The 26,416-nt window shown below is 45.1% G+C and overlaps 1 protein-coding gene across 20 annotated transcripts in view; it reads left to right on the forward strand.

Moving 5' to 3' along the window:
• Positions 1-26,416, forward strand: part of RBFOX2 (RNA binding fox-1 homolog 2) — a 289,602-nt gene that overhangs the window by 95,709 nt on the left and 167,477 nt on the right. The window contains exon 1 of one of the 20 annotated variants that reach the window (XM_086712414.1): positions 21,074-22,043. The exons of the other annotated variants lie outside the window; for them this stretch is intronic. The gene's annotated coding sequence lies outside the window, so the exon portion shown is untranslated. Of the gene's footprint in view, positions 1-21,073; positions 22,044-26,416 lie in introns of those variants that run through there. 20 annotated transcript variants of the gene reach the window in all.

A 26,416-nucleotide genomic window follows, 5' to 3' on the forward strand; every position in this document is an offset into this window, starting at 1 on the left:
TCTCATGGTGATTTTAAAAGAGACAGTTACAATCCTGATCTTCCTAGAGCACGGTCATCCGTGTTTTCCCCCCTCGTCCTCACAGCCACCTTTTGAAGTAGATAAAACAGAGGCGGGAAACTGAGGTACCCAGAGGTAAAGTGACTTCTCCGAGGAAACCGTACAAGGTAGTAGCTGCAAAAGAACTGAAATTTTCTTCTCTTTGTGAGGGCCCTTTCCTCTGTGCTGGGGAATCACTGACTCACACAGGCAAGAATGTGGTCGTGTGCACGAGCACCTGCTCACGCCTGTACCTTGTTTGTCGTCTGGGGGCTTCATAGGCCTCTTGGAGCTCAACCACAGATCTAGGAATCCATGATCCCTGCTTAAGGATTATTACCCCTGGCTTCCTTAACACTAAGTATACCAGTATACCACTGTTCAGTGGTCCTTTTCATCCTGTTACGTAAGCTCCCGCCAACACATTTGAATTGGAAACCTGTGGAGGGAAGGAGGGGAAAAACCACCCGCCACCTCGTAGAGGTTGTGCTTTCTTATGTGCCGTTCCCTCAGCCTTCTTTCCCAGTCAGTTAGCAAGTTTTATGGGATGACAGTCCGCTGTGCTCATAGAGCTCTCCCGAGCACTTCATTGTGCTTGCTAACGAGCTCCGTGTGGGAGTGGAGGAGACAAACATTGTCCAGATTTGCAAAGTGAAAACCAGCTCAGAAAGTCCGACTGAGTGTCTCATCCGAGCCGTGCAGTTTGGGTTGATGATACGATACAGTGGTTTAGATTCGTAGCTGTTTCTTTGTGGTTTAGGTATATGCGCAGATGCTTTTTTGAGTATTGGTTCGGTCTGGAATATTTTGTGGGTTTGCAGTATTTTTAAATGAGAGAATATTTGTGTGTGTTAGCTCCAGGGTTTATGGATAGGAGGGGCTTAGGAATAGCAATCTGATTAGAGAGGGCCTCAGTTCTACACAGCAAGCTCACTGTTTTTGCTGACATTGTTCATTTATTTAGGACGGCTTTCAGGGGGCTCCCGGAGAGCACAGTGCGAGTCCGAGTCCATCCCCTCGCCATCACTTGGTGCCACAACTTTACATCTGCTACATCAGGGTGACCATATAAGTCGTCATTCTAGCTGGGACACTCTCGAGAGTGAAAAGTGATGCTTATGTTGAAACAGCCCCGTGCAAACTGGGATGAGCGGAGGTGTGTAGCCACCTTAGCTGTAATTCAAGAACCATAGGGGCACCTGGGTGGCTCGGGTGGCTTAGCGTCCGACTCTTGATCTCGGCTCAGGTCATGATCCCACGGTTTGTGAGATTGAGCCCTGTGTCGGGCTCTGTGCTGACAGCTCAGGGCCTGCTTGGGATTCTCTCTCTCTCTCTCTCTCTCTCTCTCTCTCTCTTCTCTGTCCCTCCCCCACTGGTGTGCTCACTGTGTGTCTTTCTCTCTCTCTCTCTCAAAATAAATAAACTTAAGAAAAAATTAAGAACTCTGGCAAATGTCCTCTTTTTAAAATTTTTTTTTTTTTTCAACATTTATTTATTTTTGGGACAGAGAGAGACAGAGCATGAACGGGGGAGGGGCAGAGAGAGAGGAAGATACAGAATTGGAAACAGGCTCCAGGCTCTGAGCCATCAGCCCAGAGCCTGACGCGGGGCTCGAACTCACGGACCGTGAGATCGTGACCTGGCTGAAGTCGGACGCTCAACCGACTGCGCCACCCAGGCGCCCCTAATGTCCTCTTTTTAAAAAAAATTCTTTTTTAATGTTTGTATGTATTTTTGAGACAGAGCGAGACAGAGCATTGGGGGAGGGGCAGAGAGAGAGGGAGACGCAGAATCGGAAGCAGGCTCCAGGCTGTCAGCACAGGGCCCAATGCGGGGCTCGAACTCTCAACCACGAGATGGTGACCTGAGCCGAAGTCAGGCGCTCATCCGACTGAGCCACCCAGGCGCCCCTAGCAAATGTCCTCTTAACTGATGTGATCGGGGTTTGAGATTATGGCACAGTGCATTGCCTCACATTCAGCCCGCGCAGGAGCGAAACCTTGTCATTTGCTTTTGAGGTGAGAGAGGGAACAGACTCTTGGTTGGGTTTAGGTGTTGAGTCGGGTATGGAAGTGACAGTATTAAAACGTTAAAAAAACTAACGTTGTAAAGTACTTTACAGTGTGCTTCCATGTTTGCTGAGTTTTGGTCTTCACAATAGCTCTGCTAGGTAGGTTGGGTTTTATTATCTCTACAGATAAGAAAACCAGTGGAGAGATTAAAAATTATTTTTTGTATTTTTACTTTTTGAGAGCGAGCGAGCATGTGCTTGTGCATGTGTGGGAGAAGGGCAGAGGGAGGGAGTACCTTTTTTTTTTTTTTTTTAAGTTTATTTGTTTTGAGAGCGAGACCAAGCATGTGAGCGGGGGAGGGGTAGAGAGAGAGAGGGAGACAGAGGATCCCAAGCAGGCTCTGCATTGTTAGTGCAGAGCCCATGGTGTGGCTTGAACCTGTTGTGAACTGTGAAATTATGACCTGAGCCTAAGACTGACGCTTAACCAAGTGAGCCACCCAGGTGGCCCAAGAGAGAGAGAATCCCAAGCCAGCCTCTCTGCTCAGTGGGGAGCCCGTCATGGGCTTGATCTCATAATCCTGAGATCATGACCTGAGCCGAGGTCAAGAGTCAGAAGCTTAACTGAGTGAGCCACCCAGGCAACCCCCGGTGCAGAGATTATTAAATGGATTTCCCAGTGTCACATAGAGGGGAGGTGGCAGAAATGGACTTGAACCCTGGATTTTCAGCTTCCATGTCTTTTGTTTCCCTTTTGTGTTCTTCTGTCAGTGTTTTCTCTTCTCTGAATGGGGATGTTCTCTTGCTAGTGTGACAAGATATTATGGAATCATTAGGGAATGGAGCCTCATGAAAAGGCTTCATGTGACTTGGAGGTCCCTTGAGTCACTTATTTCTGTCAAGTTTTCTTCCTTATTTGCTAAAATAGCTTATGGTCCACAGTTTGTCTTTTTGTATTTATATATTATTTTGTAAATATAAAGAAAAAATTAATGTCATGGTGTTAGGCTCTTTATCTTATTTTTAAAATGCTAGCCAGTGGCTTGCTAAAATTATTTTCCTTTGATTTTCTAAAATTCTGTTGAAAAGCCACTGTATGGACATGTTCAGGTGATTCACAGAAACAAAGGGGGAGTATCAAAGGAGATGTTCAAAGATGTGACTTTGACCGTTAGAGATTTCAGTTGGGAGTGGCAGCCATACTTTTAATTTAGAGGATAGATTAAAAATGACCTAGGGGATTTATTTTTCAAAAGCATTTTCTTTCTTAAGAATTTAATGACTTTTCCTTTTCTTCCTTTTATCCCCGGGATGAACTTTATTTTAGTAGAGGTTTTTATAAATGAACTTTCAGGGCTTTTAGGTATTGATTGGGAGCCATGGATGATAGCAAACACATTTTCTGTCATACTCATTTGTTTTCATGCCAAAGAAATGGTGCTGCTCTTCCTCCTTTGGGAAGAATTGGAACAGAGGACATGGGGAGAGTGTTCAGATTCTAGCTTGGTGCTGCTTTTAAGCTTAAAGACAGGAACCACTAGTAAAGCAATACTTTTTACATCATGACTCAGCACGTGCGTGCATGCACGCGCGCACACACACGGACACACAAATGTAACTTAGAATTAGTCTTCCAAATAGTACTTACCCTTACTGTACTGTAAGCATTTTCCGTTCTTTTCCATTCCATTAAAAAAATTGTTGGTTGTGACCAGCAATTGAGCAAAATTGATTTCCTGGGCCCGCTAATAGATTGCAATCTGTAGTTTTGAAAAACAAAATTCTCATGATTGTTGTCCTTGAAAATGCAACCTTAGGGGCACCTGGGCGGCTCAGTTGGCTAAGTGTCCGACTTCGGCTCAGTTCGTGATCTCGCGGTTCATGAGTTCAAGCCCTGCATCCGGCTCTGCTGACAGCTCAGAGCCTGGAGCCTGCTGCGCATTCTGTGTCTCCCTCTCTCTCTGCCCCTCCCCTGCTTGTGCTCTCGCTCTCTCTCTCTCTCTCTCTCTCTCTCTGTCAAAGATAAATAAACATTAAAAAAAATGCAACCTTAAAGAACTCCATATACTTTAGCAGTCACTTCCCTATTCCCCATCCCCCTGTAACCACTCATCTGCTTTCTGTCTCTGTGGATTTGCCTGTTCTGGATATTTCATGGAAATGGAATCATATAACATCTGGTCTTTTGTGACTTGCTTCTTTCACTGAGCATAATGTTTTCAAGGTTCATCCATGTTGTAGCGCGTGTTAGTACTGCATTCCTTTTTTGGTTGAGTGACATCTCACTGTATGGCTAGAGGAAGTGTTCTTACGTGAGCCCACTGCCTGCCTCTGTGGTTCCGTCTCCTGAAGCTCTCTTATGTACACTTGGCCTTGGCCTTGCCAGGCATTCTTCAACAAGCTTGATTCCGGCTTCAGTGTGGAGCCACTGTCTCCTCTACTACCTTCAGACACACAGTACTCTTCGCCCAGATGCTCACTGTCTTTTCATTCAGGTCACAGGTACAAAATTTACTCCTCGGGGAAGTCTTTCCTGACTATACTCGCCTAAAGATATCCAGATATACAACCTGACCTTCTTCACATCTGTCACCATCATCTAAAATTATGTAGTGCGCATACTTTATTGTGTATCTCTCCCACTAAAATGTGCTGTGCAAGCTGTGACTTTGCTTAGAGCAGAGCCTGATATGTAGGAGGAGATCAATAAATATTTGTTGAATGCATAAATTAAAATTATCTTGTTTAATGTTGACAATTTTGAAAGGTTTTAGGCAGGGAAGTGACGTGATTCATTATACATTTTTAAAAACAATATTCTGGCTGCTATGAAGAATTGAATTTTAGGAGGAGCAACAAAACAGCCTTAGATCTCTCTAGGCAATGGCTTTATTATTTGCTGTCTTTAATATCAGTTCTAACTAGGACTTATTTGTTGAATGAGAAATTTTACTCCCCCGGCCCCCTGCCCCTGCCCCAGCTGGAGACTGGGTTAAAATGACTGGTTTAGAAGTAAATTGTTTCATACCCCTTCTGTATCTCACAACCTATAATAATTTTCTTACTGGCCCCCCTTCTAATGAAAAATACTTCTGCTTTGCTCTTCAGTTACATCCAAAATCGCCTTTTTTCCCTTTCTGCTAGGTTGTACAGAACCCCACTGTCAGCCTTCATGCGAGGTACATTATAAAATGGTTGCTTCTCCCCAATATCTGACATCAGGTTGCCCATCGGTGATTAGGGCCTTCTGCGATGTTGCCTTACACCCTCTAGTGGATGAGGGGCTGGGAAATGCTGCAGCATCTGGTGTTCTAGCATTTTTCTTGAACCATGTAATCAGCTTCAGACTTACTCTTGCATTTTAGATCATTTCATTCTGCACGTAGTTCATAAGATTTTTTCCTTCTGGGAAAGACCATTTCACTTCGTCTGCTGCTGACTGCCAGGTGTCTAAATAACATGCTTATTCTGCTCTTTCTTGATTTACCAAGTTTAGACACCATATTTTGGCTGCCTACTGTTGGAGAGGAGATATTAACAGTTTTTTAGACATGGTCTCCTTCCTTCTAATAAGGTCATTTAGAAAAATCAGTGTTTATTCCCGATTTATGGTTACATAATAATTACACTATTGTGACTAAATATAGCCAAATCGTAAAACATGATTATATTCCCTTTCATAAATACTTTTCCATTTCCCCTGGAGTTACCAAATATATACATACGTGTGTATAGAAAATATATATACATCTATATTGAGTAAGAACTTAGAAAACACTATTGAGATATAATTTCCATACCATAAAAGTAATTCAATGTAAATATACTTATTCAGGGGTCTTATACAGTTTGTAGAGCTATGCCATCACGGCCATAGTATGGTTATAGAATGTTGCCATATCCCCCCTGCCCCCAAATTTTCCTAAATTTTTTTTGCAGTTAGTCCCACTCTCACCTCAGTCCCAGGCAACCGCTGATCTGCTCTCTGACTCTATCCTTTCTGGACATTTCATGTACATGGAATCATATGATGTATATATGATCTTATTTTAAAAAAATTTTAAATGTTTATTAAAAAAATTTTTTTTAATGTTTATTTTTGACAGAGACAGGATGCGAGTGGCTTAGGGGCAGAGAGAGGGGGAGACACAGAATCCGAAGCAGGCTCCAGGCTCTGAGCTGTCAGCACAGAGCCCGATGCGGGGCTCGAACTCATGAGCTGTGAGATCATGACCTGAGCTAAAGTCGGACGCTCAACCGACTGAGCCACCCAGGCGCCCCTATCTGGTCTTCTGTGTGCGACTTCTGTCACTTAGCATGTTTTTGAGGTTCACCCATGTTGTAGTGTGTATCACTATATCATTCCTTTTAGTTGCTAAATAGTATTGTTTTGTATGGATGGACTGCATTTTGTCAGTCCATTTACCAGGTGATGGGTATTTGGATTGTTTTCAGTTCGGTGATTATGAATAATGCTGTTATGAACATTTGCATGGAAGTCTTTGTGTGGACGTATGTTTCAGTTTCTCTTGGGCACATTTCTAGGAGTGGAGTCGCTGGGTTTCATGGTAAGTAAGCTCATGCTTCACTTTAAGAAACTACTACACTCTTTTCCAAAGTGGCTTGATTTTATCTACCTTTTTGATTATACTGAGTATACATTGGTAGCTCATTGTGGTTTTGGTTTGTATTTCCTAATACTGAAAGATGTAGAGTTACCTTCTCGTTTGCTTATTAGCCATTCTTATGTCTTCTTTGTTGAGATATGTGTTCAAGTCTCTTGCCTACTGTTTATTTGGTTCATTTATTCTCTTAACAAGTTGTAAGAGTTCTTTATATATTTTGGATACAAGTTCTTTGTGAGATTTTGCAAGACAACTCTTTCCCCTCCCCCCCAGTAAAGCAAAACTATGTTTTCAACCTTATTTGCTAAATTTGGATAAACTCTATGTAGCTCTTTTAGGAAAGAGACGGTGGAAACAGGCATTTGACTGTCTTTGTTCAGGCCTGGTGATGGCTCCAAGGAGGACTGGCAGGTTTACAGTGGCTTTGTGTTTGGCTAACATAGCCTTCTCCAGATTTTTGGTGGCAGGCATGTTTGGGCAAGAAAGCTCTTTGTGTAGTGACAAGCAGTTATGCTGCTTTCTGCATGTCCTGAGGGACGTGATACGCTGAAGGATCGGCCATGTTCGTTGGCCTTTTTTTTCCTTCTTTAACCAAGACACTGTCGCGTCTGTATAAGGCTGGTTCATGGAAATTCCTCTGAATACACACACATAGACATACACACACACGCGCACGCGCAGACTGCATCCTGGCTTTGGGTTTAACTATCAGCTCTGCCATTGCAGGCTCCGTGACTTTGGGCAGGTTTTTTTCCTTCTGTGAGCCTCAGTTTCTTCATCTATAATATAGGACTGGTATCTACTGTGAAAGGTTGTTGCAGGATCAGAGATAACATACATAAATTTCCTGGCATGTAATAGGGTCATTAAATCATTTTTCTCATTAGTTTTATGGGAAGGAGGCCTTAGGGAAGCTTTTATAAGGGAATATTTAGTTCTTACAGTCTCTGATTTAAGTCTTTCTCTCTCCTTTTTTTTTTTTTTTTTTTTTTTTTTTTAATTCACCATGTAAAATGAATTCTGGCTGTAGATTTGAAATTTCTACCTCGGGAACATAGCTTTACCTTACTTCCAAGAATAATACGCCTGTGTGAGGGGAGTGAAGCCTGCATAAGTTTGTTTACGTAACTCATTATGGATCTTGGCAGCATCAGTAGAAAGAGGGGGTCCGTTCTCAGACCGTCATGACTGGAACGGAATCTGGCCAGACTGCGCCGACGTCCACGGCTCTCTACAGCCATCGTGCTCGCTCTTTGCCCCTCGCACCTATCTCTTCCATGCTGCATGGCTCTTCAGAGTCCTTCACATCTCGGTCCTGGATATTTATTTCTTCCTAGTGCCTTTTACTTGCAATATTTCTCCTGTTCCCAGCAGACTCCTAAGTATCCTTCAAGATCCCTGGTCATAATTTAACTGGGACGTATGAAACCTTTTCTTATCGCCTCTAATCATTTGAGCTCCTCGAACACGCCATCTGCCTGAGCATTTCTGTAAGTTTCGAATCAAGGGAGTTTGGGAAGTTTGGTGAAGACTGAGCAAAGTATTTAACTTCTCCGAGGCTCAGTGTCCTCATCAGTGGAAGTGAGGAGGGGAGTACTTACTTTTGTAAGCATTACATTTTTAAAAATTTCCTAGGTCAAGAGCGACTTATTGGTTGATGTGATGTTTCACTGCCTATACCTGCTGTTTTCCACGTAGGCTAGAAAGTCTTTTCTCATCCCTGGGCTCTGCTGGGTCTGATTTTGTGGTTGTTGGCATGTCCTGCTTCCTTGTGGAAATAGTGGGACTTTTCATCACGTAACTTCCTACCTCTGAGTCCAGCCATACTGCTCTGGATCTGTGGATGGATGAGTGATGTGAGCAGGGAGCGGGGAAATGATGGCTGGCTTGTCTTCTCACCCCTCTTCTGTACATGGTTTCTTTGTCACATCCTGGCAGTCATGGTTTGCCTATTTGGACTCATTTTGAGCTTGCCGTGATTTTAGGCTGTCAGAACAGTTTGGATCTCTTGACCCAGATCCTTATTATTTTGCAGATGGAGGGATTATAACTTATCTGCTTGGCTTTCCAGTAGATTGGCCTAATACTTTGCATGTAGGCAATTGATCTGTGTTGTAATGAGAAGTTTAATATGGCCTTCAAAAAGAATGAAGGATTATGAATCACTGGAACTATTTATAAATTCCTTTGTTAGTGGTTTTCAAAATCAGGTAATTCGTCTCTTTAGGGTTGTTTAGAGCAGCCAAGTAGTTAGTAAGCATAAGCAGCAGATAGTCTCACAGCCAGAGTTGGCTACTGTTTTGTGAGTTACTTTTAAGAAACATTGGAGTGCCTGGGTGGGTCAGTCGGTTAGGCAACGGACTTCGGCTCAGGTCATGATCTCACGGTTCGTGAGTTCAAGGCCCGCGTCAGGCTCTGTGCTGACAGCTCAGAGCCTGGAGCCTGCTTTGGATTCTGTGTCTCCCTCTCTCTCTGCCCCGCCCCTGCTCATGCTCTGTCTCTGTCTCAAAAATAAATAAAACACTTGAAAAAATTAAAAAGAAGAAACATGGTAGAGCTCCTCAACCCTTCATTCTTCAACAGACAACCCGTGGCAGATGGTTTAGAATGAAACCAACTACAAACATTTAAGATAAAGCAAAAGCCCCCATAGTTGGTGGCCAGTATGGTTATGTATTTCAGTTATAGATTAAATATTTTTATTTTCTTGATAGCATCAGCTTATGCCATTATGCTGAGCTGATTTAGGGTTGATTTAGAAAGGCGGGGGAATTAAGATCTTTGTGTTAGAAAACTTTGTGCCACCAGAAAATTTCAGTAAATTCTGGGTAATCGTACACTTAAACAAAGGCACAGCTCTCATCTCACTGGGTAGCATTATTCTGTTTAGCTTTTATCTGTTGAGAACTCTTCAGGGGATACTGTTAAGTGAATACCGTGATTGGGCCCCAGTCTTTTTCTTTCTATGTTGGGTAAGGTACTCTGTGTTTTAGCCACACTACGGGATGGGGTAGTGTAGCTTTGAAATCAGATGTGGGTTTTTTTTTTTTTTTTAATTTTTTTTTCAACGTTTTTTATTTATTTTTGGGACAGAGAGAGACAGAGCATGAACGGGGGAGGGGCAGAGAGAGAGGGAGACACAGAATCGGAAACAGGCTCCAGGCTCCGAGCCATCAGCCCAGAGCCTGACGCGGGGCTCGAACTCACGGACCGCGAGATCGTGACCTGGCTGAAGTCGGACGCTTAACCGACTGCGCCACCCAGGCGCCCCAATCAGATGTGGGTTTTAATTCCAGTTTCTTTACTTATGGCATTTAATGTGTTGAAATACCACCCTTTGCCACCCTTTATTTTTTAATTTTTTAAGTTAAAAAAATTATTTTTATAAGAGCGAGTGCACACATGCGTGAATTGGAGAGAGGGGCAGAGGGAGAAAGAGAATTTTTATTTTATTTATTTATTTATTTATTTTTTTTAAATTTTTTTTAACGTTTATTTATTTTTGAGACAGAGAGAGAGCATGAACGGGGGAGGGGCAGAAAGAGAGGGAGACACAGAATCTGAAACAGGCTCCAGGCTCTGAGCTGTCAGCACAGAGCCCGACGCGGGCCTTGAACTCATGGACCGTGAGATCATGACCTGAGCTGAAGTCGGCCGCTCAACCGACTGAGCCACCCAGGCGCCCCGAGAATTTTTTTTTTAATTTATTTTTATTTATTTTGAGAGAGAGATAGCAAGGGGGGAGGGGCAGAGAGAGAGGGAGACAGAATCCCAAGCAGGCTCTGTGCCATCAGCACAGAGTCCAGTGGGGGGCTTGAACTCACGAAGGTGAGATCATGACCTGAGCCAGAGTCAGTAGGTGGATGCTTAACTGACTGAGCCACCCAGGTGCCCTGAGAGAGAGATTAAGAGAGAGAGACAGAGAGAGAGAAAGGGAGAGGGAGGGAAAGAGAATCTTAAGCAGGCTCCACGCTCAGTACAGAGCCCAATTCAGGGCTTGATCCCACGACTCTGGGATCATGACCTGAACTGAAATCAAGAGTTGGACGCTAAGCCTACTGAGCCACCCAGATGCTCCCCTTTACCACTGTTTAAGTCCCACTTCAAAGGCTGTCTCCTCCTTTAAGTCTTGCGTGATGTACTTATTTGGGAACAGATTCTTAATGTCCTCTGAGCTCCCAAGGCACGTTATTTCCACTTTGTAATAGCATTTTATCACTGCCTATTATTTTATGATGACCCATAATATTCTGTGAGAATAAGGATCCTGTCATACTTCTTTTTTAAAAAATTATTCGTTTATTTATTTACTTATTTACTTACTTTTATTTGCATTTATTTTATGCAGAATTTACCCCTTTTCTCCCCTTCTGTTTCTTCTGGGATATCTTTTTCTTCTGTGCAACTTCCTCTTCTGGTTTAGGACCACTCTGCTCTTTTTCTGTAAGGATCATCTCAACGTGGCAGGGAGAGCTCATGTATGGCAGATTAATCCACCCATGAGCCCTACAAGTTCTCTGCCTCATCTTGGGGACTTTGTTCACCTGGATGGTGCTCAATGACCAGAGACTCTGCATCTAAACCCTTACGTTCAGCTTTACTCTCTGCATTTTTAAGCAGGTGCAATAGAAATTCAGCAGTCTTTTTGGACCACCGACCTTGTGTCCAGCCCCACTGTTTGGCCTTGGGCACACCTACCAACTCCACCACTGTGGCGACAGAATGGCACGTATTGCTTCTGCGAAGTGACATCTTTCAGGTATTTGGTGGCTTTTCGGATATGCACACCCTTGATGGCCTGGGTAGCTTCATGTGTGTTCTTAAAGTGAACACGGAGATTTGCACCTCTTAATTTGCATGATTTTGTCGAGTTTTCCGGGTCAAGTGAATAGCAAACTATTTTCAGAGATCACCTCAGGCCACTTATGGGAAGAGCACTTTTTTTTTTAAATTGTTTATTTATTTATTTTGAGAGAGAGAGCGAGCAAGCAAGTGAGCAGGGGAGGGCCAGAGAGAGAGAGAGAGAAAGAGAATCCCAAACAGGCTCTGTGCTGTCAGTGCAGAGCCTGGTGCGGGATTTGATCCCGTGAACTGTTGAGATCATGACCTGAGCTGAGATCAAGAGCTGCCCGCTTAACCGAGTCACCCAGGCACCCCTGTCTTAGTTCTTGATATTCTCAAATACTTTGCTCAAAGTAAGTATTCAGTAGGAATTTGGTAAAGGGATAAATTAAACAGTAAACTTTCGCCTTCTTGAACTATAGAGACTACTCTGTTGGGACTTTTTCCTGTGGAAGATTAAAAAAAAACTTTGTTCGAGCTTTCATTAGGCTTTTTACCTTTGCCTTGCCAGAGCTATATAAAAAATTAATACTCAAGAAGGTAGATATCTGATCTTCAGCAGGAGAGTGCCTCTTACAAGTTTAATGGTTTTGGTCAAGTGGATCTTAAATGTAAATCTGCCGTTTTGTGGAGCCATACAGAGCTCTTAAACCACTCAATAAACATCCTTATTGAATTAGTAGAACTTTGTGTATCTTTTATTCTTAGGAGTTTTCATTGTTCCTTAGAGTACTTTCAGCCTGTCCTCTCGAAGCTTTGTGGTATCAGGTGGATCATAGAATCATCTAAGCTAAAGATGCTTTGAGTTCCTGAATTCTGTTACTTCCTTCCTGGTATGGGGAGCCCATGCATTCATTCTAGCAGGTGTGTCTCAATTTTAGAGTAACAAGTGAGGGTTCCCAGGAAGAGAGAACTAACATGAATCGAACTTTGACTATGTGTCAAGCCCTGTATGAAGCATTTAGCAAGTTTTATTTTATTCCTCCCATTTGCAGGTGAGGAAACCAAGGCTCAAAGAGATTTAAGTCATTGTCCAAGGCTTTGTAGCTGATAATGAGGAAAGTTGGGTTTTAAATCTAAATGTGTTAGATTGAAAAGTTTATGTTATTTCCACTGAGAACATGTCTTTTCCTTATTTACTTTTCATCGAATGTTTGGGGGTTTTTGTTGTTGTTTTTCACATTTTACTTGCATGTTTGATTTTTCTTTAGTCAGTAGAAATGGTATGATTTCCCTACTGGTTCCCCTCCCCAGCCCTATACTGAGGGGGTGATAATTTGTATTATATTTCTATAGTCCTGTATCCTTTACAGATCACTTTCCTGTTCATTTTCATTTGATCTTGGACGTGTGGGGACGGGGAGGGAGGGAGGAGGCCGGATCTTAATCTCCATTGGCAGATGAGGGAATTAAGGTGCCTGGTGTCATGAGAGATTTGCCAAAGGTGGTAATAAGTGGCAGAGAGAGAAGAGCATAGCTTTTGTTTGGAAGAGGTGCGCTGACCTTCAGACTAAACTTTGTAGCCGCAAAGTCTTTTTCATCTGAAGTATGTGGACACAATATGGGAAAAATGTAAGTGGCGTGGTCCTCCTAGAAGATTTGGAGGACGTGGAGCCCCGCCCTCTGGGCTTCCTCTGACCCCGAGGCCCCTCGGCTGGAACCCGGTTTGAAAACCACTGGGGAATAATCAAAGAACCTTAGCGTCCGGCAGATCTGGGCTCACAGTTTTAGTTTGTGCCTTCTGTTTCATCTCTCTCAGGCTTGGGTCCTCATGTGTAACATGGGTGGGATTGCTGACAAATATTAACTAAAAACCATGCTGAAGCCTGGCCTGGGGGCCCCCTCGGCGTCTCTGGAGGAGAGCTCTAGGTGTCAGGGAGTGTCAGCACTCACCCTGTATGGGGCGCCTGCCAGAGGGGGTGGGGAGCTCGTCCCTGAGGCTGGGCCCCCAGGAACTGACAGCGCAGGCCTTCGTCCTCGACCCGGTGACGACATTCATCAGTACTTCAGAACAAGGGTGGACACACAGGTTTTGCGAAGGATCCGAGAGCAAATGTTGTGGGTTTTGGGGCCCCTGTTGCAGCCATTCAGCTCTGTTGCTGTAGCTTGTGTGCAGCCATAGATACCATGTAAATGAACGAATGGGGCCGTGTTCTAATAAAACTTTATTTGTGGGCTCTGAATTTCATGTAATTTCCACGTCCTGAAATACGCTGCTTCTGATTTGTTTGTCCCCCGCCATTTAAAAAATGTAAAGACCGCGTAAGTCATGGTCTGTATGCGGGTTATACAAAAACGAGTGACAGGCTGGATTTGGCCCATGGGCCATAGCTTGCCGACTCCTTATTTAGACGACTGCTTGTTGATGGTAAGTGCAGTTTTTGACCCAGTGGGAATACTTTCATTTAAAACTGATTGCTAGTAAGGAAGTATTGATACCAGAAAAGGCTTAATTTTGCAGTCGAAAAAGGTAGGATTTTTTTCCTCTCCCACTCCTGTCAGGAATTGTTCCATGCTCACTGCTTTCTTTATCCTCTACCACGTGGCTAAAATTAAGCAGGTGTCGTCCTATTGGTAATGCCTGCGTGAAAAAGTTTCTGAATAAAGACCATAGTACAGTGGGAAGACCATGAGTCATGAGGAAATCAGGAAACTGGCTTTTCACTAACTTTGACTTTGGCTATGTCACTTTACTTCTTTGGGCCTTCAGTTTCCCCGTATAAATGAGGAAATTGGAGACCATAATATCTGAGCTCTTGGCCTACTCTGACATGCTCTGATTCTACCTTTTTTTTTTTAATGTTTATTTATTTTTGAGAGAGACAGAACGTGAGGGGGTGAGGGGGAGAGAGAGAGGGAGACACAGAATCCGAAGCAGGTTCCAGGCACTGAGCTGTCAGCACAGAGCCCGAAGTGGGGCTTGAACCCACGAACTGTGAGATCATGACCTGAGCCGAAGTTGGATGCTTAACTGACTGAGCCACCCAGGCGCCCCTCATTCTACTTTTAGTTGTCTGGAAGGTGCTACTAGACAGTTTTCATGTATAGAAACTTCAACAGCCAGTATATATATATTTAAAATTATTACACATTGTGCGGGGTTTCACATTGTATCAGGGAGTATTTACCAAAGCAGTTTATTCCCGCTGTGCTAATGCTAGCCATTTCTGAAGTGAAAGGCAACCGTGATTTAAATTCCACCTATGTTACCATCACTTCCTGTCCTGCCATCCTGAGCTAGTTAACCTGTTTGGAGATAAGCTGCAAATGCAAAGTGAGGGGGACTGGGGACATCGGAAGAAGAATATCCTGACCATGTAGGGGCTTAGGAAAAAGTTCATAACTGGAAACCTTTTCCCCTCCGAACCTGAGTCACACTTGAAGGACTCTTGGCTCTCCTGGGGTGGGAGGAAAAAAGGGACAGAGCAGCAGAGCAAGTGGCTATGTCTGTTTTTGTCAACAGAGGGCACCCAGAGCAAAGCAAGTGCTTTGTGACCCAGGCTAGGCTCTGCTCTGCTCCCCAGGCAGGCACGGGGCAGCGTGCAGTGGACTCACTGTGCGTCTGTTTCTCGCAGCGTGTTTTATCCGTGCCCACAGTCTCAGACGTTTGTCCCGTGCTAAAGTCAGGTATTTTACATGCAGTCATAATAATTATTATTTGTTTTCGCCTTAAATGGAAAACCAGTTCCTTCCATGTCTTGGAGTGAATTCACTCAAGTTGTAAAAGTGTGGGCTTTTGGGTGGATGTGCAGTCTCAGGTTCTGATGTAATTCAGTCTCTGGGGAACAGGTAGTCCTGAAGGAGCACTCAGGATCTGTGTGGCATATTGAAAGGAGACTTTGTCCTGTGGTTTTCCAGACCAGCAGCATCAGCATCCCCTGGGAACTTCCTCAGATTCGTGGTCTGCCCCCTCCCTCAGACCTACCAAAGTGGAAAGTCTGGGGAGGGGACCCAGCCTTCTGGTTCAACAGGCTCTCCAGGTGTCTCTGATGCACGCTTAAGCTGAGAACCACGGCCTGAGACTTCCTGAAGACTGCTAGAGTGTTCTTCATCATCGCCATTTTCCACATGAGAACACCAAGGCTAAAGGTTTCGTATATACAATAAGTGGTATATTAGGGATGTGAGTCCTGGTCTGACCAGAGCCATGCTACTGTGTCTGCAAAGAAAACAGTGAAGAGACACTGTGTTGTTTAAATTCATTAAAAAAAAAAAAATCCTAAAATATTTTTCTTAAAAGTAATATACACTCGTCAAGGAAAATTGAGAAGATCCAGTAGGCCAAAAGAATAAAATAAAAATCGTCTTAATGTATGTAACTTTATCTTTTCATTGTTTGTTGGTCTACTCTGGTTTCTGTGCAGCTGTATTTGCATCTACACACATTGTAAACTTCCTTACAAAATGTCATCATGCTGTACAGACTTTGTGGGATCCTTCCAGCTCCTTCCCACTCTATTGTAAATATCTTTTCATGCCAGTAGCTATTTTTTAAGTTAATTTATTTATTTTGGGGGGTAGGGGGCAGAGAGAGAGAGAGAATCCTAAGCAGGTTCTGTACGATCAACATGGAGCCTAACACGGGGCTCGAACTCATGAACCGTGAGATCATGACCTGAGGCGAAATCAAGCATTGGATGCTTAACTGACTGAGCCACCCAGGCAACCCTGCCATTAGCTATTTTTATAGCAACATTTTTCATGGCTGCCTAGGGTTCCATTATAAGTTTCCACCCTAATTTTTTCTGAAGGTTCATCTGAAGTTGTTTTGATGCTGTGGTAGTTAGGCTTTTAGGAGGAGTGGGATACCGGGTGCTGTGCTGGCAGTGGCTTACCATATTACAAGGAAGGCAGTAAATACAAATTATGGCTGAGGAGAGAGCATAGAGCTGAAGGGGCAATACTGAGCCTGAGGTTTGAAGTTAAAGTGAGTCCAAAAAAAAGGGAAAAAAATTTGAAGTAAAAAATTCAGAAGGATTAGGAATGGACTAGGGATCTGTGCGTGAGATGGGTTAGAAAAGTGAGAAAGATGAGAAACAATTTGATGGCACCAAAGGCCTGCCTTTTTTGCCACCTTTTTGATAGGCTGACCTGCTGGAGGACAGCATGAAAAAACTGGGCATAAGACTTCTATAAATAACAGTTATTATTTATTGAGTACCTTCTGTGAGCCAGGCATCATATGAATCATTTACTTAGATTTTCCCATTTAACTTTTATCACCACCGCGTGCATTAAATGCATTTGGTGGTGGTTCTCCATTTTGCAGAAGTGGAAACTGAGAGTGAGGCAGAGTCACGTGGTCACACACTGTGATCGGAGCCCAGATTTGTTGCAATTCCCAAACCTGTGCTTCCACGTTATCATTTATCTTCATTCCTCTTCGTGGTGTTACAGGTCATTCGTGAGCCACGGCTGCCCCTGCGGGGGTGGGGGGGTGGGGTGGGGTGCGGTATGTGGTGTGTGCTGGGAGGGGTGGGGGAGGTTTACTACCTTTTCAGGGACAGGGAAGCTAGATGTGGAAGGCAGGACGCTAAAGTCCAGACAGAGCGGGAGTGGACTTTAAGACCCCAAGCAGAGCTGCCATCGAGCCCAGTTACCTCGGGAAAGGCGTCAGCCTGTGCAAAAGGAGCAGTTGATAGGAAGGCTCCAGGGCTGGCGTTTGGAAACAAGGGGCGGCCAGAGAGTTAAACCTCCCTCGTTACGGTTCCCTTCCTAAAGGAGGTGGTGATTCTTTTGAGGCGTTTGAGAACAGCTTTATTGCATTTAATTTGATACTATGCAGTTCATCCATTTCAAGTGTGCAGTTCGGTGGCATCATAGTTACGTTCACAGAGTTGTGCAGCCATCACCGAGGTCAATCTTAGAGCACTGTCATCACTCCGAAAAGAAACTGTGTACCCCTAAGCCATCATGTCCCAATCCCTCTATCCCCCTTACCGCCCCCTGCCCTCCCCCAGCCCTAGGCAACCACTCGTCTCTACTGTCTGTCTCTACAGATGTGCCTTTTCTGGATGTTCCATATAAAATGGATCCCATTTAATGTGATCCGATTGTGTCTGGCTTCTTTCCCTTGGCATGTTTCCAGGGTTCCTCCACGATGTGGCATGCATCAGTACCTCGTTCTTTTCTGTTGTTAAGTAATATTCCATTGTGTGGACAGACTACATCTTCTTCACGTGTTTATGTTGGGAAGGGAAAGGTAAAGAGGAGGGGACAAAAAATAAGACTTCTTCCTTCGGATTTAAAATGGAGAGAATGGGCAACTGCCGCGAAAAACCACCCTGATGCACCCAGATGCGTGGCATCTGCCTCCCGGGTTGTTCGTGGCAGAGCAGCAGCTCGTCTGACCTGGACACGTGCGGCATTCAGGGAGCTCATTGTGTAAATCCTGTGTGTTGGCCGGTGCCGCTGTTCCCCACAATACCTCCCGTGGAACCGGAGCGGCCGTCGCTGATCTGATCTGGGTACATTTCCCTTGGTTGCCGCAGCCCTGGGTCCCCAGAGAGCCCTCTCTAAAGAGCTGCCGGTTTGTTGCGTGCTGGCAACAAGATTATTTCTGACCATACGAGTTGTTCAGTGGAGAGAACACCCATCTTTCAGGCCCTGATCTGTTGGCCAGAAATACTAGCAGCTGCCCCTTCCTGTTTGTCCTTCTGAGCGTCCCATTTGGAGGGCTCCTCTTGCAAGCAACCGATGTGCCCTTCCAGGTGCCAGGTGACTTGACTGTTGCCCTGTTGCTTTCTTTTGCTCTCTTTCCTGGTTTAATGTCCAAGGAACAGAGAGTCCTGACCTTCATAAAATGAACAATCTGGACCAGGACTGCAAGTCCCCACACCTTCTAGTTTGTGTTCCAGAACGGTTGTGGCTGACTTTCTCCTGGGCCTGAACTTTCAGTCTAGTTGAGAGAACGAATTGTAATCGCGTGTCGCAGTGTCCCGGCTCTTCGGTGGCACGTCTGCCACAATGCCGAGGCAGGAATGCGGGGTGGGGGGCATCTGCTTGACCCTCGGGGCCCCCTTGAATGTGAGGGCTGGATGTCGTCCCGTCGCCCTGGTTCTGTGGATGGGAAAACCGAGTCTAGGTCGGAGGGTTACCCAAAGCTGTAGTCGTATGTTCTTAGAGCTCTTGCTAGTGGCAGAGCTGGGTCTCTGGGCTGGAGCCTTTGTTGCCAGTTCAGTGCTTTTCCCCAAGTGTGCTCTGTCTCCTGATGGACGTGTGCTGTAGTGACTAAGGAGTGGCCTAGCCCTGCTCCAGTCCATCAGCAACGCGGGCTTTGAGGTGTGCGTGTGCCAGTTTGACAGACTGGGCTCGTGAGGATGAAAATTTGTAAGCGGGGAGGGAGCCAGAGCACTGTTTTCTGGGTTTGGTGCCACTGGCTGATGGAACCCAGCCCCTTCTGGCCTTCCCCAGTGCTTGGTTTTCAGTGAGAATTCATGTTTTCGATTAAAAGAGTGTCATTCTTCGAGCGCCCCGTGCCTCTTTGCTAAAAAATGTACGTGCCGCTGCATCAGCGCTACAAGCAGTGATCTTGCGGTGCCTGTCTGAAATTGTGTGCTCATGGCTGCTCCACGCTCGATGCAATTCGTTCCTGGTGTAGTGTGAAGAGAAAAGACCACGATACTTCTCCCCCAGCGCATGGCCCCACTCCCCGTCCCCTCACTCTTGGCGCACAGAGCTCCAGAATGCACCCCGTTTTCCAGCGCCCCGCCAGCCTCCATGGTCCCGATAGATTTCTTCAACGTGACCCTCACTGCTGGGATCAGACTCAAAAGCAACCCTTTCACGGCGGAACACAAGCCGGGCGGTCCTGCCCTTTCTCCTCATCACGTCCTTTCCGTCCTGGTCCTGCCCTCCCCACAGCGTGAACTCCTTCGCGGGGAGAGGTTGTGGCCTTCACTCACTCTCTTCCCCTGGCACCCAGCACATTGCTCAGTAGATGGTCATGAAGTAATCCTTGGCTTTTTCCTGCTGTTTACCAGTCTCCGATCTGAGGGGTAAGGTGCAGGGATGCTAATACACTTGTCAGCTGGCGGTGTTTTTTCTTCAGACAAGTTGTGTTATAGTCCTCGAGAATAATTCATAGTGACAGCTACTGTTTATTGAATGCTTCCTGTGCTAAGTACATGCACACACACACACACACACACACACACACACACCCCTCAGTTCCCCATCATTCTCAGCAGCCTTCCCTTTGAGGTAGGCGTGGAAGCCATATTTGACAGATAAAGAAACCGAGCTTTGGAGAGATTTAGGAGAGTTCCACAGAGCTGGAAAGTAGTGGAACAGGTATTTAAACCCAGGCCTGCCTGACACTGAAGCCTGTGTTTTTAATAACCACGCAGAACCTCCTTGAGTAGTTAATTTGCTGAACATTCCTGTAAAAGAGGGCTGAGTCACTTCTGTTCCCTGGGATTTATAAATGAGACCTCTGTGCTAGCAAAGGGCATTTGTAGCATAGTTTGGATTAAGTTTAGCTTTGGGATTGTAGAGCAGAAACAAAGGGGAGACATAAGGAGCCTCTGCAACTTCCTGAAGCTGATTTGCTTTGGCTCCAGGTTGAGGAATCTTCACCCTTTGGGTCAGGTCATTACTAGTCTACGCAGTTCCTGAGGGATGGGTCTGCCCAGCCATTCCGGGTTATTTTGGATGGGCCTTGGCCTGGTTCCTGGGGCCTCAATGAGGCAGGCTCACGTTTGTCCCTGGACTGACTTCAAGGGCCCCCCGTTTCCATCCTTCAGTAGGAGGCTTTCTCTTTGATTTTACTTTGGTGCACGTCCCCGTCCCCCATGTCAGTTACTGGGACTTAAAATTGAGTTGTTGAGTTGTGGCTGTAGGTAACGACACAGGGAATGCGGTTTTCATTGGCTTTTCAGTGACCAGTCCTGTGGAGTCCCCATAGCATATTGGGGATAGGGGTTGGCTCTCTGATTCTCTGCTCAGAGCTGAAGTATTTTGTGTATTGCCTTGAAATGGGAGAGAAGTTTCTGTGGAATCAAGACTTGTCAGGGTCATAAGATTTTGAGGAGATAGGCCCTTCCTGTGCTCTCCCCTGGGGGAAAGAACGCAGCCAGGATTGAAGGGCATTGCCTCAACCAATTCAGTTAAGTGGCCCCGTCCTGGATTAATAACTTGGGCAGACTTCCCAATGGATTTGGCAAGGTATTGGGTTTCTCTCTCCCCCAACCCTCCCTTCTCTCTGCCCTGCGCATGTGTGCTGACATAATTACGGAGTGGTTGCGTCTCACAATAAGATACCCTTTTTAAAAAGGAAGGGCCTCCTCTTCAAGAGGATGGAGAGAAATTCAGGGGAAGGGATGAGGTTGTGTAGTCTTGTCATGTTTTCGGAATGGCAGACTTTGAGAAAAATGGTAGCAGAGAGGCCAACGGGCTGGTTCCTGTCGCCGTAAGGGCAAGGGGGCAGGCAGGATGGTGGCGGTGTTGATTTCAAGCACCTAGAGCAGAAGCGTTCCTTCCCAATTTGGGGCCAGAGTGATATTAAACTGCCTCTTTGCATTTGCTCGCTCCTCTAGATTGTATTACTAGGAATCTGGTCATTAAAGAACAAGCGCTCTCTTGTTCATGAAGGTCAGAGGTTACAGTCTTCTGAGTTTGGTGGTCAAGTGTTCAGAAATATTTTACAGATTTAGTTGAAAACCTGAGCAGATGCTCCCGCTCTCGTTTCCCCGTGGGGATCGGGTGACATTCCTCCCCCTTTCCTCTTCCCCACCCCTTTGGGAGCCGACCAATCACAGCAAGGAGTGGATTTCAGTGCCTCTCTGGCCTCCTCCCATAGGAGTCTGCCCAGCCCAGGCTCTCTGGAGCCTTGGCCCTGGCCGAGGGCTTAACTCTTGGGTGTCTAAACCATAGGGAGCTGCTGACCTTGCAGTTAGCTTGTTCTCTAGTTCACGTCGACCCTCTGAGCCCATTTAACGTTAAGCCAAGCTTGCTGTGTCCCCATGGGAACGTTCCTAACGAGGCAAGGTGCGATGCATCCAGCTTGCAAAAGCTGATTTTAAGCCTTAGTTCTGCCGGTAACCAGCCGTGTAACCTTGGGAAAGTTCCTTTCCCTACTTGGACTTGAGTCCCTTTCTGCTAAGTTCGATGGAAAGGAAAGGGAGAGGACGGACATTTGTGACATATGCCAGCCGCCGGCGTTTTGCATATGGCTAGCCTGAGGTTTGAGGACAAACAACCTGTATTGCGTGCTTCTTGTGAAGCAGTTTGCTTTCTACAGTTTGCCTTCTGCAGGGCACACGCCATTCATCCGATTTTAGAGAGGAGAAGAGAGGAGGTTAGGGAGGCTGTCCGACTTGCCCAAGGTCAAAGTTGGGAAGGCCCATCTGGCTCCAATGCCCAGGCTTTCTTCCGTTCCACTGGGCTGGCTAAAAAAGCCTGAGAATTCCTTCCAGCATTTTTATTCTCATGCTCTGGAAGCTTTAACTCCTTAGTGGCTTTTAGCCCTGCCCTGTAGAAGACCAAACACTGCTGTCTTCCGGTTCACAGCCGTGTCTCTAGAGAAGGTGAGTGACTTAGATGATCCTGCCATCTCCTGAAAGCCACAGAAGAAGATGATTCAGCCATCAGTTTTCCCCTTTCGTACATAGAAACGTTCTCATCCTTTCTGGCCATCATCTCCCACTTTCTGAGCATCCTCCTTACCTCATGTAGGGCATGTATTTCCTCTTCTGTTTGCTATTGTCAGATAAGTACAGTATGGCTGATTTAAGGGAGGGTGGAATTTGGAAGAGTTAAAACAAAACAAAACAAAGCAAATTCCTTTACTCGAAGCTTTTCTATGACATAGATACTGCAGTATTGGGTTTACCCCTACCCAGAATCCCTGACATCTATCCTCCCTTGTTGGAAGCTCCCCCCCTGTGAAGAGCTTTGTTTTTCATGATACCACCTATAAATTCCCCTAGTCATGGGCTCTAATAGGGTCATCTTGCCCAACGGAACACTTTGTGTTTCTCTTCCTGCAGATTTTACTTTGAAATTCACAGAGAAAATAGCTCTCTTTAGGTGAGTTCTTACTGATGTTATGTTGGTACGAATTTAATTCTTTTTTAACGTTTATTTATTGTTGAGAGACAGAGAACACAGCGTGAGCAGAGGAGGGGTAGAGAGAGGGGGAGACACAGAACCCCAACTAGGCTCCAGGCTCTGAGTCATCAGCACAGAGCTTGACGCGGGGCTCGAACTCACAAACTGCGAGATCATGACCTGAGCCGAAGTCGGTTGCCCAACCAACTGAGTCACCCAGGCGCCCCTTTGTTGGTACCAATTTAAAAGAAATTATAACAGTGGCCCTAAAATGTCAGATTTGTCAAGGAGTCCTTTCCATTTTGTGTCTTTTATTGTGGGCTGAGAAAAAAAAATGACAATAAGCACATCTATTAACAATTGTAATTTATTTAGCCAGGCACTAACCTACTAGATGTTTTATGTACGTTATTTCTGATTTTCATAATAAATAGCCCTGCATTTACAGATGAAGAAATAGAGGTTGAGAGAGGTTAGGTTAGAGTCCTTGCTCAAGGTCATAGCTCCTGAGTGGTGATTTGGCAATTTGATTCTACTTACAAACCCAAGTTCTTTCTTTAGTATCAGGCTGCCTCCGAAAAATGAACTTGAGAGTTCATTTAATCATCCATGTCCACGCCTCAGCTCACCCCAGAAAATCCGTATGTCTTCTGTTAAAAAGGGAAGTACCATTTTACGTGATAAAGGTCAGAGTGGAAAACGGCTTTTTAAGAGGAGCATTTCTTGGTCTTTGCCAACTTTTACAATCAGGGAATTTTTAACTGATGTTTATTTTGAGTTATTTTTACTGAAATTTAAATCCATCCGTTCTTGTTATAAGTGAAAATGCTAAATCACGAGCTTTTTCCTGGAGATCCTGGAGAGTTGGGGATTTCACTGTGAATTGGTGGGGGGGCAGGAAGAGGTGGGCATGAGAAGATGAGTGATAAACAGGTAGATGGAAAAAGCAGGTTGAATTTCCTTGGAGTGAGGAAATACTGTCATTTGCCCTGTCATTCGGTGAATCCTGTGTTCACCATGTCTTTGAACGCGTGCGAATGGGGATGAGATCCCCCAGTGGGAGGTGCCTGGGTGTCACCTTCATGGCCGTGTTCTTCTCCCTCCTTTCAGGAATTGCTTGCGATCCAGTGCCACTGCAGTCAGGTTGGCCCTTCCTAAGTTGTGTGCAGTGAGGTTCACGTAAGAGAAGTATACTTTACTCCGTGGCCCCTGCCATCCGGATCAGCCTAACAAATATTTCAGCAGTGAGTACCGTGTGCCTGTTCTGTGCCAGCCGCCTGGCATGACGCGGATGATCCTGAGATGAATAAGACACGGCTTTTGCCCTTGAGGAGCTCATAATCGAACTTGCAGTCTCGTTCAGGATATGAGACCCATAGACATAAAATTAACAAAAGGCAGTTATATACTTAAGGTTGTAAAAAAAAAGTGAACCAGGGACAACAGATTTTACTGGGGTTCAGAGATCAAAGGGGTGAGGGTTTGCCAGAGCAGTAAAGACAGGGTTTATTTACAGTCTCGTCCAGGGTGTGGGGTGGGGCAGGGGCAGGGGCAGTGGCAGGGGCAGGGGCAGGGTGAGAGGGGGTATGGCTCCTGCCACTGCTAGGGAAAGGAGACCATGAACATGGCTCACTGCATGAGGGTAAGGTGCTTACCCTTCTGAAATCGTTGATGGAGGTCCGGCAGTTAGCATTTTAAGTGGGGATGTGTAGATGCAGGCAGCTGATGTGAAACAACATCAACAGCAGCTTGGGCCCTGAAGGAGACAGTCTTTAGGAGAAAGTTAATAAATCTCTTACATTTATCGTTCGGTTCCCTGGTTAGCTGTGGTACAACATCCTCCATATTGGAAACCTTGACATTTATTCTTGCTGGCTTTGTAAAAGATGGAAAACTTGAAGCCAAGTCATACACGGATGAAGACCTCTGTGGGCCCACTTGTCAGGAGCGTGGCTCGCTTGTGTGGCAGTGTTCTTGTGGACTAAGTATTTATTAGGTTCTCTCGCAAACAGCTCACCGGGTGAAGGACTCCTTTCTTCCTCGTTTTAGGTTCCTGAAACCCACCTAAACCCCTCCGCTGGGAGAAGGCTTAGGGAGAGGAGATTCTTTCCTTCTCCCTTCCCCCTCCCCCCAACCCCATGGTAGCTTAACTTAAGTGCCCTGTGGAGGTGAAGATAAATGTGAGAAACTTCAGGATGAAAAGAACATTAGAGAGGAGAGAAGTCAGGGGAGGTCATATCAGGCTTAAAGTGGAAACTATGTTACAGCCTAAGCAAGGAGCAACTGATAGGTCTATAAATAGGACTTTATCTCCTCATAGAAAATTTTTGGCATGGTTGTAGCTTCCCATGTGGGGGACTTTTATATTTACTAAAAATAAACTGTGTTTCAGAAATGATTAAAGTAAGTCCCACTGAACTCATGTATGTTATTAACAGCGTAGTCATGGCCTGAAAATAAGTTTATAGGGTTTGGGATGTACTATCTTTTGGGAGAACTTTGATATGGAAGACATCGCTTAGATCTGGGATGGAATGGTCTGGTTCACTCTAGCATTAGACAGATTACCTTCTCAGGAGATCGTGTTGTTTCGGTGTTTTTATTCTTCCTGCTGGCTCAGAAGACCAGCAAGTCCTCAGTCATACATCAGACTCACAAACAGCCATTAAAAAAGAAGTGTCTCAAACAGGAAAGGTAGAATAGTTCCAATTCCCCAGAGACCATGCTGCTTAATTAAAGCTGCTTGGATATGGCCATTCACGGAGAACGGTACATAAAAGGGCAGTGCCTCTGGTAGCCCTTCTGGGAACAAAAACCTTCAAGATGTCTGACTTTGTCTCTCACACTCCTGTTATCCTGACTGTAGCCCTTTAAAATGTGCCGCAGATTCTTGGCATCTGTCTGCCTGTCGCCTCATCTCTGACACCCCTGGATGGCTCGTTTGCTGCCCGTGGGTATCTTTGAAACTTAGTAAAAAGCATCTCTTAATTTCGGTCTCCTCTTAGAAGATTCTGAAAAGCGGAAGTCTGGCAAAGAGTAAAATCGCTTCAAGCACGTGTCTCGGAGTTACATGACCATGGAATACTTTTCAAAACAGAATGAATTGAACAACGCAGTGCGACATGACTCCCGTACAGTGTCTCCGTGGATTAAAGTAGCCCCCAGAAGCGGTTTCACGGGCGTGTTGATGGCTTCAACAAGTGAATTCATTTGCTTTTTTTCAGACTTCAAGACACATTTTGGAGAAGTTAAATCATTCTTAAGTGTAAAAACGGAAGAGATGAAGCCATTTTTGTTTTAACTATACTGCCTGTGCCTGAGTGCACAGGTTTTAAAAAAAAAAAAAAATCCTTTTTTGTATCAGGGCACCTCCCCTTACTTCTCTCATACTGCATCCCACCTTTAATGATAAGTTGCTACATACTCTGTAGAAGCTGTATGCATGTATTTAGTCTTTTAGTCTAGTTTCTGTCGTATCAAATTTCTATCATTTTGGTTTGTAAATCACAGTAAAATAATTTACTATGGAAAGGCTCACTTAGGATTAAATTCAGCTGCATACAATAGAACCTCCCTCTTCCCCCACCAAGTGGCTAAAACGAGAGTGAGTTTTTATTGTGTTTCAGGAAAAAGAAGTCTGAAAGTAGGTAGTCCAGAGCTGATGTGGTTCTCCATGGTTATCACAGACCCAGGATCCTTACTGTTCTTTGCTTTTCTGTCTGTAGGATGTGGCCCAGATGGTTGCTACAGCTCCACCCATGATTCCTCCCCTGCTTAAGAAGACTTTCAGGAAGTCTCCTATAACATTTCTACTAATATTTCATTGGCTAGAACTTAAGTCTTATGGCTG

This window comes from Puma concolor, chromosome B4 (genome assembly GCF_028749965.1).
Source record: "Puma concolor isolate L17-30 chromosome B4, mPumCon1.1.hap2, whole genome shotgun sequence".
NCBI classification, from domain to species: Eukaryota; Metazoa; Chordata; class Mammalia; order Carnivora; family Felidae; genus Puma; species Puma concolor.